We start from the raw sequence: 11,985 nt of genomic DNA, 5'->3' as shown, positions 1-11,985 counted from the left end.
GTGTTGGGTCTGGAAATTGTGTCTGCTGGAGGTGCAGTGCATGTTCTCAACTTCTGGGCCATCCCTCAAGCGTCTAAGGATTTTCTTGAGATGTTCAGCTGCATATAGGCAGTATTTATTTCTCCGCTGTAGTATTTTATGATCTTTCGAAAACTATTTTTGTAGCGTCGCAAATTTTAAAATTTTATAGTAAATATTAATTTAAAATTACGAAAAAGAAACTTATTTCCTTTAGAATTAAAAGACAAACTGGGGCTCTTTAAAGCATTCATTATCTCTCAGAGTTATATTAGAAATAATACATATACCTCTTAATATGAATTGTACATATGATTCTTACTACAAAGTGATTTAAGTGATATAACAATGAAGTTAATTTTTAATACTCTGTAATATTTAGCTTTTAAAAAACATTGACTGTATATGGAGTCCTCTAGCAAAGTCAGCTTTCAGTGGTACAAGTTGAGTTGCTACAGTTACATCACTTTATACTTGCAGCTAAAATGTCTGTATTTTAGGTTTCTAAATTTATGTTATCTTGTTCCCATTGCACTTGGAAAAAGTGGTTTTGATTACCTATATGAGACCCAAGGGAGCTTTGCCTCACTCTCTTAGCAGGCAGACTACCAATCAAATACAATAAAAATGAATTCTTATTGTACTTAAGAGAATCCAGACAAATCTCAGCCTCACCCATCCTCTCCCACCAACCATCTGGACCTCCCTGCAGTCATGGGGGCAGCAGGGCAGCAGGAGAGAGAGAGAGAGAGAGAGAGAGAGAGAGAGAGAGAGAGAGAGAGAGAGAGCACAAGATGAGAGGGGCGGACCACCGCACTGCTCATGAAAGCTACAAAGGCCAATCAGGATTCAGAGAGAGGAGAACCTCCCAAGTCATAATCTTCCTCCAATGTCCCACTGACACGACTGGAATTTTAACCAGATTCTCTAGGTCAAGTAGAGGGAAACTATTTGGCAAAGGGGATGAAGAGAGATCATCTTGATAGTGGGTGGGGGTGGGATTGTAGGGATTGAATACCAGCAAAACACAATGGTGCACATGAGAAAATGCAGTAATGAAACACAACATCTTAAATATATTTGAAAGAATAAAAAATATGGATCAACATAAATAATATTGAAAGCACAGGCTTTTAAACTGAATGCTTTTTTTCTACTAGGATTAGGGGTTAAATTCTGATCAACTTTCTGTTGGTAGATGTAGGAACAAATTGCCACTGCTCGATTCTGCTCTCTTTACTTTCCCCATTTACAAAGCTTTTATGTATTTTCCTTTAAAAAAAACCTTTAAAATCATGGCCCATTTTTCATTACATGTACACACACATCTGTTTGTATTTATGTATATATATAAGATATAAATCAGTTTATATATATATAAACTCAGAACAAAAATCTACACCTATTAGAGATGACATCATGTGTGTATACACACACATACATATGTCTGAGAACATATATGAACAACAGCCAGCTCAGACTGTACAATGTTAGTTTTTGTGTGTATTCAGGGCTGACCACTTGATTGTGGACAGCTAATTGACATGCTCTTCCCTAGAGAAGACTGTTTCTCCACCTCTCACAATTCCTTTGTTGCCTGCAGTTGTTTGTGTAGGGTTGACGCCTAGTGGGCATTCCCCAGTCCATGTTACCATGCCTATAAACATGAGCTAGGAGGGTTTGAAACTAGAAAAGGGTGGGGGAAGAAATGACATATTTATACTGTAATCTCAAAAAGTAAAAAGTGAAAAATGAGAAAATTCTAGCTACAAGTTAGTAATGTCTCATCACTTGATAAGAAATTGTCTTCTCTTGGATTTGATCCATTGATTGTTTTCCATGTTTCTAATTCTCTCCCTGTTGAAATAGGAAGCGGCGGCGGGGCTGTGTCCCCAACACCCCGGCCGCTTGGCTAGCTCATGCCCGAAATAACAACACACAAACTGTATTCATTTAAGAACTGCTTGGCCCATGAACTCTAGCCCTTACAGGCTAATTCTCGCACCTGGACTAGCCCATTTCTAATGATGTGTGTAAGCACCCCAAGGTGCACTTACTGGGAAGATTCTAGCCTAAGTACATCGTGGGTTGCAGCTGCCTGGGAGAGCAGAGCATGGTGGCTGTCCGGTCCCTCGGGAAGCAGGGCAGAGTCTGACCTCACTTCCTCTTCCGCCCAGCATCCTATCCTGTTTATTCCGCCCACCTATCTTTTAACCTATCAGGGCCAGCAGTTTCTTAATTGCTCAGCCAATGAAATCAACAGATTGATATGACACTCCCACATCATCTCCCCCCCTCCCCATTCCCTCCACTTTTTCACTGACATTCAAGTTTATAAAGGAGTCTCCCACCTCCCATGTTGGTTTGCTCTGTGCTGGCTTAACTCCAGCTGTACTGGGCCTCTCAAGACAGTCTCATTGACCTTCCATCTCACCTGCATCAACAGTGGGCTGCTTCCTCCATCTTCTGATGGAGCTGGAGTCACTGCACCCAGCACAGACCTTCAAAGAACTAAACTCAGTTATCTCACTGCTCCTGGCCTGCTGTTTTCTTATGCTCATTGATTTTCTTTTTATCCTAAGATTTACTTACAGATCGGAGTTGAATTATCCTGGTTGTCCCCATTTCACTGGTTATTTTACTGATACCTTTTGCTTTCTTTCCAATTAAAGCTCCATCCTTCCTTTTCTTCCTCTTCTAGGTTTTCTGCCAACTGATCTAACTGTGTACACCTCCATCTGTCTTCTGAGAGCTACATTTAGGTATTTAATTTCCTTGTAGCGATTGACTTCTTCCCCAAACAACAAAGAAGCAAAGATACTTAATTCAACTATTTGGTTTCTTTTCATTCTTTCTTTCTCTTTTCAGTTTACTGTTTGTCCTAAAATACAAGTCTTACCATTTTATCCTCCGCTATAAAGAACTCAAGTCTAAATGATAAGATCCAAAATGCCAAATCCTGACTTTGAGAGTTCCTTCCTCCCCAGTCTACCCCTCCTGTCTATTTCCTTCTGTGCTTTTTATACCCCAAACGTGCCAAGTTATTGCTCATGTACCTTGCTCCTTGGCCACATCATCTCTTTGCATGAGACTGGCTTTCATTACATGCTTCCTGGGACTTACGTGGTGCCCTTCCATTAACACCTCTACTTCTCCTTCCTAGATGCAGTTTTCTTGGTCCTTGTCTCTTTTGTCCCATATCACTCTCCCATGTGTTGATTCATAAGAACCTCTTTTTTTTGCTGTTGATTGTTTTCATTAACTCTGTTGAAGTCTTGGGGTAAAAAAGAAATAGTGGGGAACTACTATTGCTTAAGTCTAGCATAATTTCTGATAGTTTGTAAAATTCTTCTGATATATGAATGAAATAATAATGCATAATGAATATGATATTTTAAAAATATTCTTTCCACCATACAAATACCAAACCTATACCCAGGTTTTACTTACAGCATATGACTAATATAAATTATTAAATTTTTAATTTCTTTTTAAAAAGATTTATTCTATTTTAATTTAAGGGGAAGTTTGTGCTCATAAGTACAGGTGCCTGTAGAAGCTGGAGAGGGAATCAGATATACTGGGGCTGAAGTTACAGGAGTTGTAAACCATTAAACACAGGTGCTGGGAACTAAACTTAGGTTCTCTAGAAGAGCATGAGAGATCCTTAATCACTGAACCCTCACTAGGTCCCTCGGATTATCACATTTCAATACATTTCCTTCATAATATTGTACTCTAATGGCAGCAGAGTGGAGGTATGTGGCAGTTTTCTCTGAGATTAAAATCTATTTGGGGGAAAGGAAAGGAAGGTAAAACAATAGGCTATTTTAAGACTGTGTGTTTACAGAAAGTTGAAACAGCAGGATCTACTAAAGGCAACACCAGATCCTGCAGGAAGCTCCTTAAGACAAGACATAAGCAAATAGAAATAGCTTCAGGATGTTCCTGAAACTGACCAGATTCACTAGTTCTCTCCCTACACAAGAGAAAATAAATCATAAAGACTGCCAAGAGAAGGATCACATAAGCCCAATGGCTTGGAAGAAGAGACAAACCGAGCAGCCAGGAGGAAGTAGAGAGCAACTAACTTGCCTGGAAGAAGCTCAGACCATGTAGGTCAGCAGGAAATGACACTCTCAAGTCTGTTGACCGACCTGAATGCTGTCCAGTATGCTCCAGGTTTGTGAGTTGTCACCCAGGCTTGGATGGGTCTCTCTTGAGGCAGTTGTCTTTGATTCTTTTCTACTTCTTTAAGTCATTCCTCTCCTACTTGTAAATAACCCCAGTAAAACACAATCGTTTACCAAAGCTGATTTTGAGGCTATCTGTACTTTACTCTGGTACTAAGTTACCTTTGTGGGGTGAGGAAATATTTGTTCACATCTCCTAAGAAAGAGTGCCACATAACGAGTAAGTAACTACTGCCCATAGCTTTATTTCATAATTTTTTCACCTCTATTCAGTGATTATGAAATAGCACATGCAAAACTTGCAGGAATGAGACAGGTATAGTAGCTTGCTTACAATAACAACAGTACTTGTTTGGACCCATCTCATTTGCCTGGAATTTATTTTTTCACATCAGTTGTCTCTTATATTCAATGCTATAATTTTATGTTTATAAGTTGAAGAAAGATCTACTTGATTCCTAATTATTCTAGGCTGTGATATCCAGTCCCCAAAACTTACAGGAAAATTCAAACCTCTATGCTGATGAAAATTAACGGCTTCTTAATTTGGGAACTGTTAGATCAGTGTGAAATAGCAGCCCATTTACTCCTTTTAACTATCAAAATCTTATAATTTCATGGGAATGTGCCTATCAGTGTGAGTCTAAGAACAGGTATTCTCAGCATATGAGAAGACTTGTCACTCAATCACAAGTGCTAAATACCAACAAATCTTTTCAAATTAGTTTTAAACTGAGTTTATGAGTACAAAAATCAGGTAGTTGGAACCTCCTGAAGTAAATGTCAGTTTTCTAGTTTGCTTAAAATTTTGTATCTTAAAATCAGTATAAACAGTATTAAAAAGGGGCAATTGCAATGTATTGGATTTACTTTCAATGGCCTGTTTTGGGTGCATGAGTGTAGGACAGATACAGATTTCCTTTTGTTAATTCAACTACATCTTTTCTGACACATATGCATGAGATATCTCTGAGCAGCTATCCCATTTCTATCATTCTTCATTTAGTTCTGTCCCAAAGAGAGCATCTAAGACATCTAAGCTTTTAATATGCTTTGTTTGGCTGCCACGGAACAAGTGACAGGGCCAACCCAGAACTGCAGTAGTATGGGGAGAACATGGCATCATGTTCTTGTCCTTTCTGGATGGAGGGGGCAGCCTGAGAGACAGGAAAGAGTCGACTCTCAGACTGGTATCTTAAAGACATTCCTAATACAGGGAATGCTAAACACTTCCAACACTCACAGGTGGGGAGAATGGGATAAAGCCAGCAAAGTTCAGGGCTGAAGGAATAAAAGAGGCTCAAAGGTCATTCTGAGGGGACTTATGGAAGGCGCAGTGAGAGAGAAGTCTGAGTGATGGTGGCCAGACATCACAGACGGTTTAAGCACATTTATATTTCAGATCATTTTGTCCCTAGTTGGTGGAATAACCTCTCTCTCTTGCCTATTACTTACCAAATCACGGCCTACTTACTAGCAAAAAGAGCAGAAAGAATGGCCCTGATCACAGATAATGGAAGTTTCCTTTACTGGAAATAGAGTTTAATGACTCTCGGATTTTTCCCAGTGGTTATGTATCTCATTTGAAAATAATACAGGTGTATTAACCTATGCATGGCATAAAAGTCCCACATCCATCTTGTACATTTCCCCATGCATAATTAAGACAGGGAAAATAGGAGGAATAATGAAAATATATTAGTGGCTCAAAATACTTCTAAGTAAAGCATTATTTTTCTTTCAAATATCAGCGTCTGTAAATAGGGAACGATGGCTATGTTCTGGATTTTATTATTCTTATTGAAAAAATTCTGAGAAATAAATAATTCACACTGATGGGTTTCTTGAGGCAATGTGGTTACCGTTGCTTTGGAAACTAGTTCTTCCACATATATCTATGGACTTAGCTGATACTGAACCGTCATTATCTTTCAAAAATAAATATGGTTTTCCAGGAACTTTTCCTTCTCCCTTCGTTGACTGGATGAAATTCTTTAATATACCTATAAAAAGTGCCGATTAATAGCAATAGCTAATCAGTAGGGTTTACTCCAGAAACTGGGGCGTGGTGTGGAATGAGGCTTTTGTGTTTACTCCTTGGGTCTTCTCATCACATTTGATAACTTTGACTATTTTTTTTTAATCAGTGAAATAGAGGTTACTTTGGGATTCTCTGATGAAGTCATTTGAGAGAATTTAGTTAAATATTCAGTGTGTAGTTATTATTGGCAAACAGCAGCATTTTTAAGAAGGTAAAGTCGCAAGTTCCACTGCTCTGCGTTATCATAATTTATACACCTTACAGAAACTATTGCGATTTAAGAAATATTCATGGATAAATAAACAATTACCCATCTGGACATTTCTCCTTATCTTTATACTCAATAATATATATATTTGGTGATGGAACAACTAACTTTTGAGTGCCCTCTAAGGATCTGGGTGTCAGGAAAACATCTAATGAGACAAACATTAAAGGCAATGCTGCGTTGAGAGACTGTGGTCTATAGTGATTGGTAAAGTAGGTAGGGTCCCTGAAAACTGTGGAAGGCAATGCAGTATAGGTGAACAATGCACAGACTTATTTTTTTTCACATTTACCAGTTGTGGGTCTCTGTATTAGTCATCAACTGTAACAAAAGAAGGCTTTGATGAGGGTTAACTCTGTGGGTTTAAAAGAAGAAGAGAACATATGCGGTTGGGAAGGGAAAATGGTGGGAAGTAGGGGAGGTGGTAAACAAAGCACATTATATGCACTTGTAAAATTCTCAATAAAAGAAAGAGTGAAAGGTAAAAATGGACCACTCCACCAAGAGAAAATTACAAAGCTGTTCCAGAAAAAATATACATGTCATAAATATGAATGTCATAGAAGTCTAAATTGTGTTGACATTTCTAAAACTGCATCCTACTAAATCAGGGCATCTGAGACATATTTGTTTTGCCTTCCAGGTAATCTTATTTTCAGATATTAGAAAAAGTCACAAACAGAATTGCTAGTGTAAACTTGGTTATGAAGACTACAAAGAGTTGATGAAGAGGAACTGACAAGGACCTTGGGACCATGAGATTATATGATACATCATTGTCAAGGAAGTGCATATCCAGCATAAATTCTGAAATCGCCAATATCTTAAAAAGCAAACAGTCAAAAACCTTGAAGGATCTGGGCTGATCTTCAGTGTCATCCAGGACAGATGATAAAGAAACAAAGAGCAACAATACCATTAAAATAATTCCTTGAAACAGAGAAGGAAGTCCCTAAGACCATCAGTGTGTTCATAGAAAGTTCTACTGCTGAGACTCCAAATCTATCCTTTTGTTTTTAATTTTAAAGATCAGGAAAGTTCAGATCCTTAAATATAATGTGGATATAGTAACCACTTCATAACAAGTTAAGGGGTGTGGGAAAATAAAATATTAAAAGTATTGTCCATACATACTCAAGTAAGAGACTTAGAAAAGAAATGAGATAAAAGCAACAGACTTCAGAAACAGAAGGTTAGACCAAAATTTCTAGTTTTGCTCATGCTGGCTTGGGATCTTGCTTCCTCAACTATAAACTAACTAGGTCACTCTAAAACTTGTGGCAAAGATAAGTAAAATCAGAAAACATTAAACACAATGGCTAATATATTATCAGTTCTATTTTCAAATCATGAGATGCCAGCAACATCATTATTATCTGTAATGCAGACCCAGACTTAAGAGCTTATGAAACAGTAATGGGAGTAGCAGTGAGTTCTAGTTTTATCATTCATAACACGGCCTATCACCTGACATCTCATTTGCATATTTGTACCTATGATGAGCATTCTTTTCTTTAAAGGTTTATTTCATTTTAGGTTGATATTAAATCAATGATATATATGCTTTAGATGTGAATTCATAATCTAGGGATTCATATGGTCACACTATTGTTCAGTTCATATTTTACTACTTTATCCTCAAGACAACTAGAGAACCAAGTTAAGTCTTAACATTTTAACATTCTATATGTAATGTACATAACATATTCAGCAAGCCTTTGGTGAATGAATAAATCAATGAATAAGAAACTCTAGAAAATGTGGAAATATTAAGAGAAGCGGTGATTGTACAAAAGTGTGGAGAGTAATATTTTTCTCTTATTATTTATATAACATTATTTTCAAATCACAAAAGTAACAAAAATATAAAAGAAAATCAAGATTTAGTTTCCCTGATTCTCTGTTATGATAATCCTAGCTAAAGAGGGCACAAACTGACTTGGTTGGAACTTGTACTTTATGCCATCTGATAGCTAACACGTTTTACTTGAAGCATCCCCAAATTATCTGCTCAATTATCTGATTAAAGGATTGCTTAAATTTGAAGTCAAGTTGCTTGGTCCTAATTTACAGAAACATCTTGTTCTTTTCTGACTGATAAGAAAAGGCTCATTTATAAATTTAGCATATCACATGAAAGTAGTTATAGGACTAATAATGATATGTTATTAATAATGATGAGTTATGTGAGAGTTATAAGGCACATTTTGTTATTAGTTTTGCAAAAGAAGCAAGATTGGTTCTGAAACACCATGTGACTTACTTGCTCAATGTCAAGTAATGGAACCTCCCCTTGTCTTGGACTATTTAATCTGAAAGCAAAAGTTGAAAGATCAAGTATACTTCATTCTGATGCTTCCAGGAACCCTAACACATAGGGAAACTCAGCTTAGTGTTATTCATTCGTTACATGAGTGTTTAATTTTTCTATCTTATCTAGAGTCCCATATAGTGGACTAAAATTAATTTCCAAAAATTTAATAAATGTATCATATGATAGGAGAAAAACAAACATACAAACACTATAAAAACACAACTTAGAGTGGTAAACTAAGAGGAATTTTGAGGGTGGGCTAGGATACAGGGGAGAAAATGGAATCTCACAAATCTGTGAATCCTTCAGCATGACTTCTCTCAGAAAAAGAAGTAATAAATAACAGTAACAATAATTAAAAAAAACCTTGTGTTATCTATATACTCACGAGAGCATGGTCACATTCTCTGTGGCCTGCCCCTTAAAGAGAACTGTGTCCTTCCGCTCCCATACCCGCACCCTAAGTCATCAATTGTGAAGAGCTACTCTTCTGCATCTCTGTCACACTTTTTTTTTTTTAAAGAGTTCCCTTCAGTGGCTTTCTGTCTAGGCTGTTACTTTGAGGGGGTAGTAGGGGTTGTCCCAGAAGCCTTCCTCGGACTCCCATCTCAACTGTGTATCTATAGTTAGTTATTGATAACATAATAAAAATAGCTTCCTTGTTTCTCACAGTCAATGGGAGCATGGGCCATGGGCCTCAACACTGTTTCTGGCCATAGCACATACCACGAGCACAGCCCACTGGTGCAATAGGACCATGAACCAGATAGGGCTCTTCGCAGCATGGGACCAGGATATCACCATGGCTTCAGGTGGCAGTAAGCTACTCAGCTCAGTGTGGCGCCCAGAAGCAGCATGGCCCACAGACATGGCTTCAGGCGGCATCACAGACCTTGAATTTCTGCATGGGCTTTGGTGGTAACTTGGATCATGGACATGAACACGGGCCCTGGCTGGAGCAAGGCCTTGGACCCAGACATGGCCCTCAGTGGCAGCAAAGACCTGTACATCATCATCCCCCCAGATGGCATCACGGGTCATTCACATAGATATGGGCTCCAGCCACAGCAAGGCCTATGGACATCAGATATCAATGTGCCTTCAGGATACAGACCGCAGACATCTGCATGGCCTTCAGTAGTAACACAGGCCACAGACATCGACACATACAACGACAACATGGGTACCTAGTAGCAGCAAGGACCCAGACATCAGTGGCAGCTCAGGCCACTCACATCCAGATGGCCCCCAGCAGCAACATGGCCTGTGGCTATTGACATGGCTTCAGGCTGTAGCACAGACCATGGACTTCTCCATGGTTCCCAGGGGTGACACAGGCCACAGACATCATCCCAGCCCCCAGCAGGTAGTCACTGGCCTGGCTGGCTCCTTCAGCTGCTGGCTCTTCCAGTATGGCTGCCTTAAGCCTAGACCCGGCACTGGCCTGGCTGCTGGCTCTGGGGCCAGATGCCGGAATTCCACAGATTGTGAAGAGGAGAGGAGATGAATGTGAGTAAGAGGTGCTCAACTCAAGCAGAAAAATCTTCATAAGTAATGTTGCACAAGAGTAAAAGTACAAAATACAGCCAGAGACAATCCTAAACATCCAGAACCGAGCCTTGGGAGTTGAAGCTGAGGCATTGTATATCCTAGTCAAACACTCCACTGCTGAGTACCATCACTAGCTCAACCCCTATTTTGTCTTTTTGTTTGCCTGTTTTCTTGTTTATAGTTTGTTTCATGATGCTGGGCTTCTTTCCATGTAGCTCACACTGGCTCTGAACCAGAGATAGTCTACCTCCTGAGTACTGGGGCTATGGGGTTGTACCACTATTTGTGACTAATTTGAGTAATTAATTTTTTCATCTCTTTATTGGTAATTTTTGTTCAGAGCCTTGGGATTCTTTGTTCTAGTTATCCACATTAAACATACACAACATCCTCACATCACTGTGCCGTAGAAGAGCTAATTCTATCTACCTGTGCTTTGGCATCTGTTTCTCAACAGATACCTTCCTCTACTTTCAGATTAAAAAAAAAACACATGTTCAAGGATGTGGAAATGTAGACAGCTCTGATCTGTTTATCATCCACTGTGTTTCTTATCAAATCATTGCACTTTATCATACATATTTTAAAATAACTAAAATAATAATAATTAATAATAATAATGAAAATGGCTGCCCCAAATATGACAGTTTGGATCAAATTATTAGGAACAAAAAATTTTAGACTGAGAAATTTGAATTTTTTTCTATAGAGAATAGGGAAATTATTATTGTATTTATAATGAATTAGTAATTCAAGGGGAGGAGAAAAGGCATTGTATAGACCTGGCTGGTCTTGAATTTGCTATATAGCTGAGGATGACCTTGAAATGCTGACCCTCCCACCTTTACCTCCCTAGTACTGGGATGAAAGGTATATGTCACCATGTTCAGCTAAGATGAATAATTAGAAGTAATTATGAAGGGTTAATATAGTGTGATGGCATAATATGTTAAGGAATACATTTGCATATTTAATACAATGCCTTGAAATATAAATAAATGAAAGAAAATGTTTAGTAACTCATTTAAAACGTAGGCAAGATGTCATATTAAAGGTTAATTCTGGTGAAGATAAATTTTAAAAACAATTCTATTGCTGACATTCATGATAGTTCATATGTACAAAATAAATGCAAAACAGGACCTAAAACTTAAATAGTGTTACACAAGTGAGTTAAAGTACAGTGTAAGAAGCAGACTTCTGTCAAAATGTGAAGGGCAAAGTTGTATTCGGCACTGTCATTAAGTACATGATTGGTTTCTTCCCTTTCTTCCTTGAGTCATAGAATCCCCAAATTTATCAAGGCTTGTACCATCGAGAGTGAAGGTTATACTTTCTAGTTTCCTTTGAGCTAGATGGGATTTTATAATTAAGCTATTGCAAATGAGATTTAGCAAAAGTATCCAGTGCTACACATTTAGATAATGTCCTTAGAGGAAAATATATATATATACTATGCATATTCACTTTATTACCTCAACCACAGACCTCATGACTGGAAACTGATCTGCCACCTTGAAACAAAAATGCAAACCTCATATTAAGACTGGCAAAAAGCCCCGAAGTCACTGTATTAGTCATGAAGTTGTTTGAGATAAAT

At 38.2% G+C, this 11,985-nt stretch overlaps 1 pseudogene; it reads right to left on the bottom strand.

Moving 5' to 3' along the window:
• Positions 1–9,719, bottom strand: part of LOC126503957 (nuclear distribution protein nudE homolog 1-like) — a 169,234-nt pseudogene extending 159,515 nt beyond the window's left edge.
• Positions 9,720–11,985: the final 2,266 nt, after the last annotated feature.

The sequence above is a fragment of the Alexandromys fortis genome, unplaced genomic scaffold (genome assembly GCF_014885135.2).
Source record: "Alexandromys fortis isolate MF-2015 unplaced genomic scaffold, M_Fortis_MF-2015_v1.1 scaffold_34, whole genome shotgun sequence".
In the NCBI taxonomy this organism is placed as follows: Eukaryota; Metazoa; Chordata; class Mammalia; order Rodentia; family Cricetidae; genus Alexandromys; species Alexandromys fortis.
The sequence above is the reverse complement of the archived record's forward strand: the minus strand, read 5'-3'. Positions and strand labels throughout refer to the sequence as shown.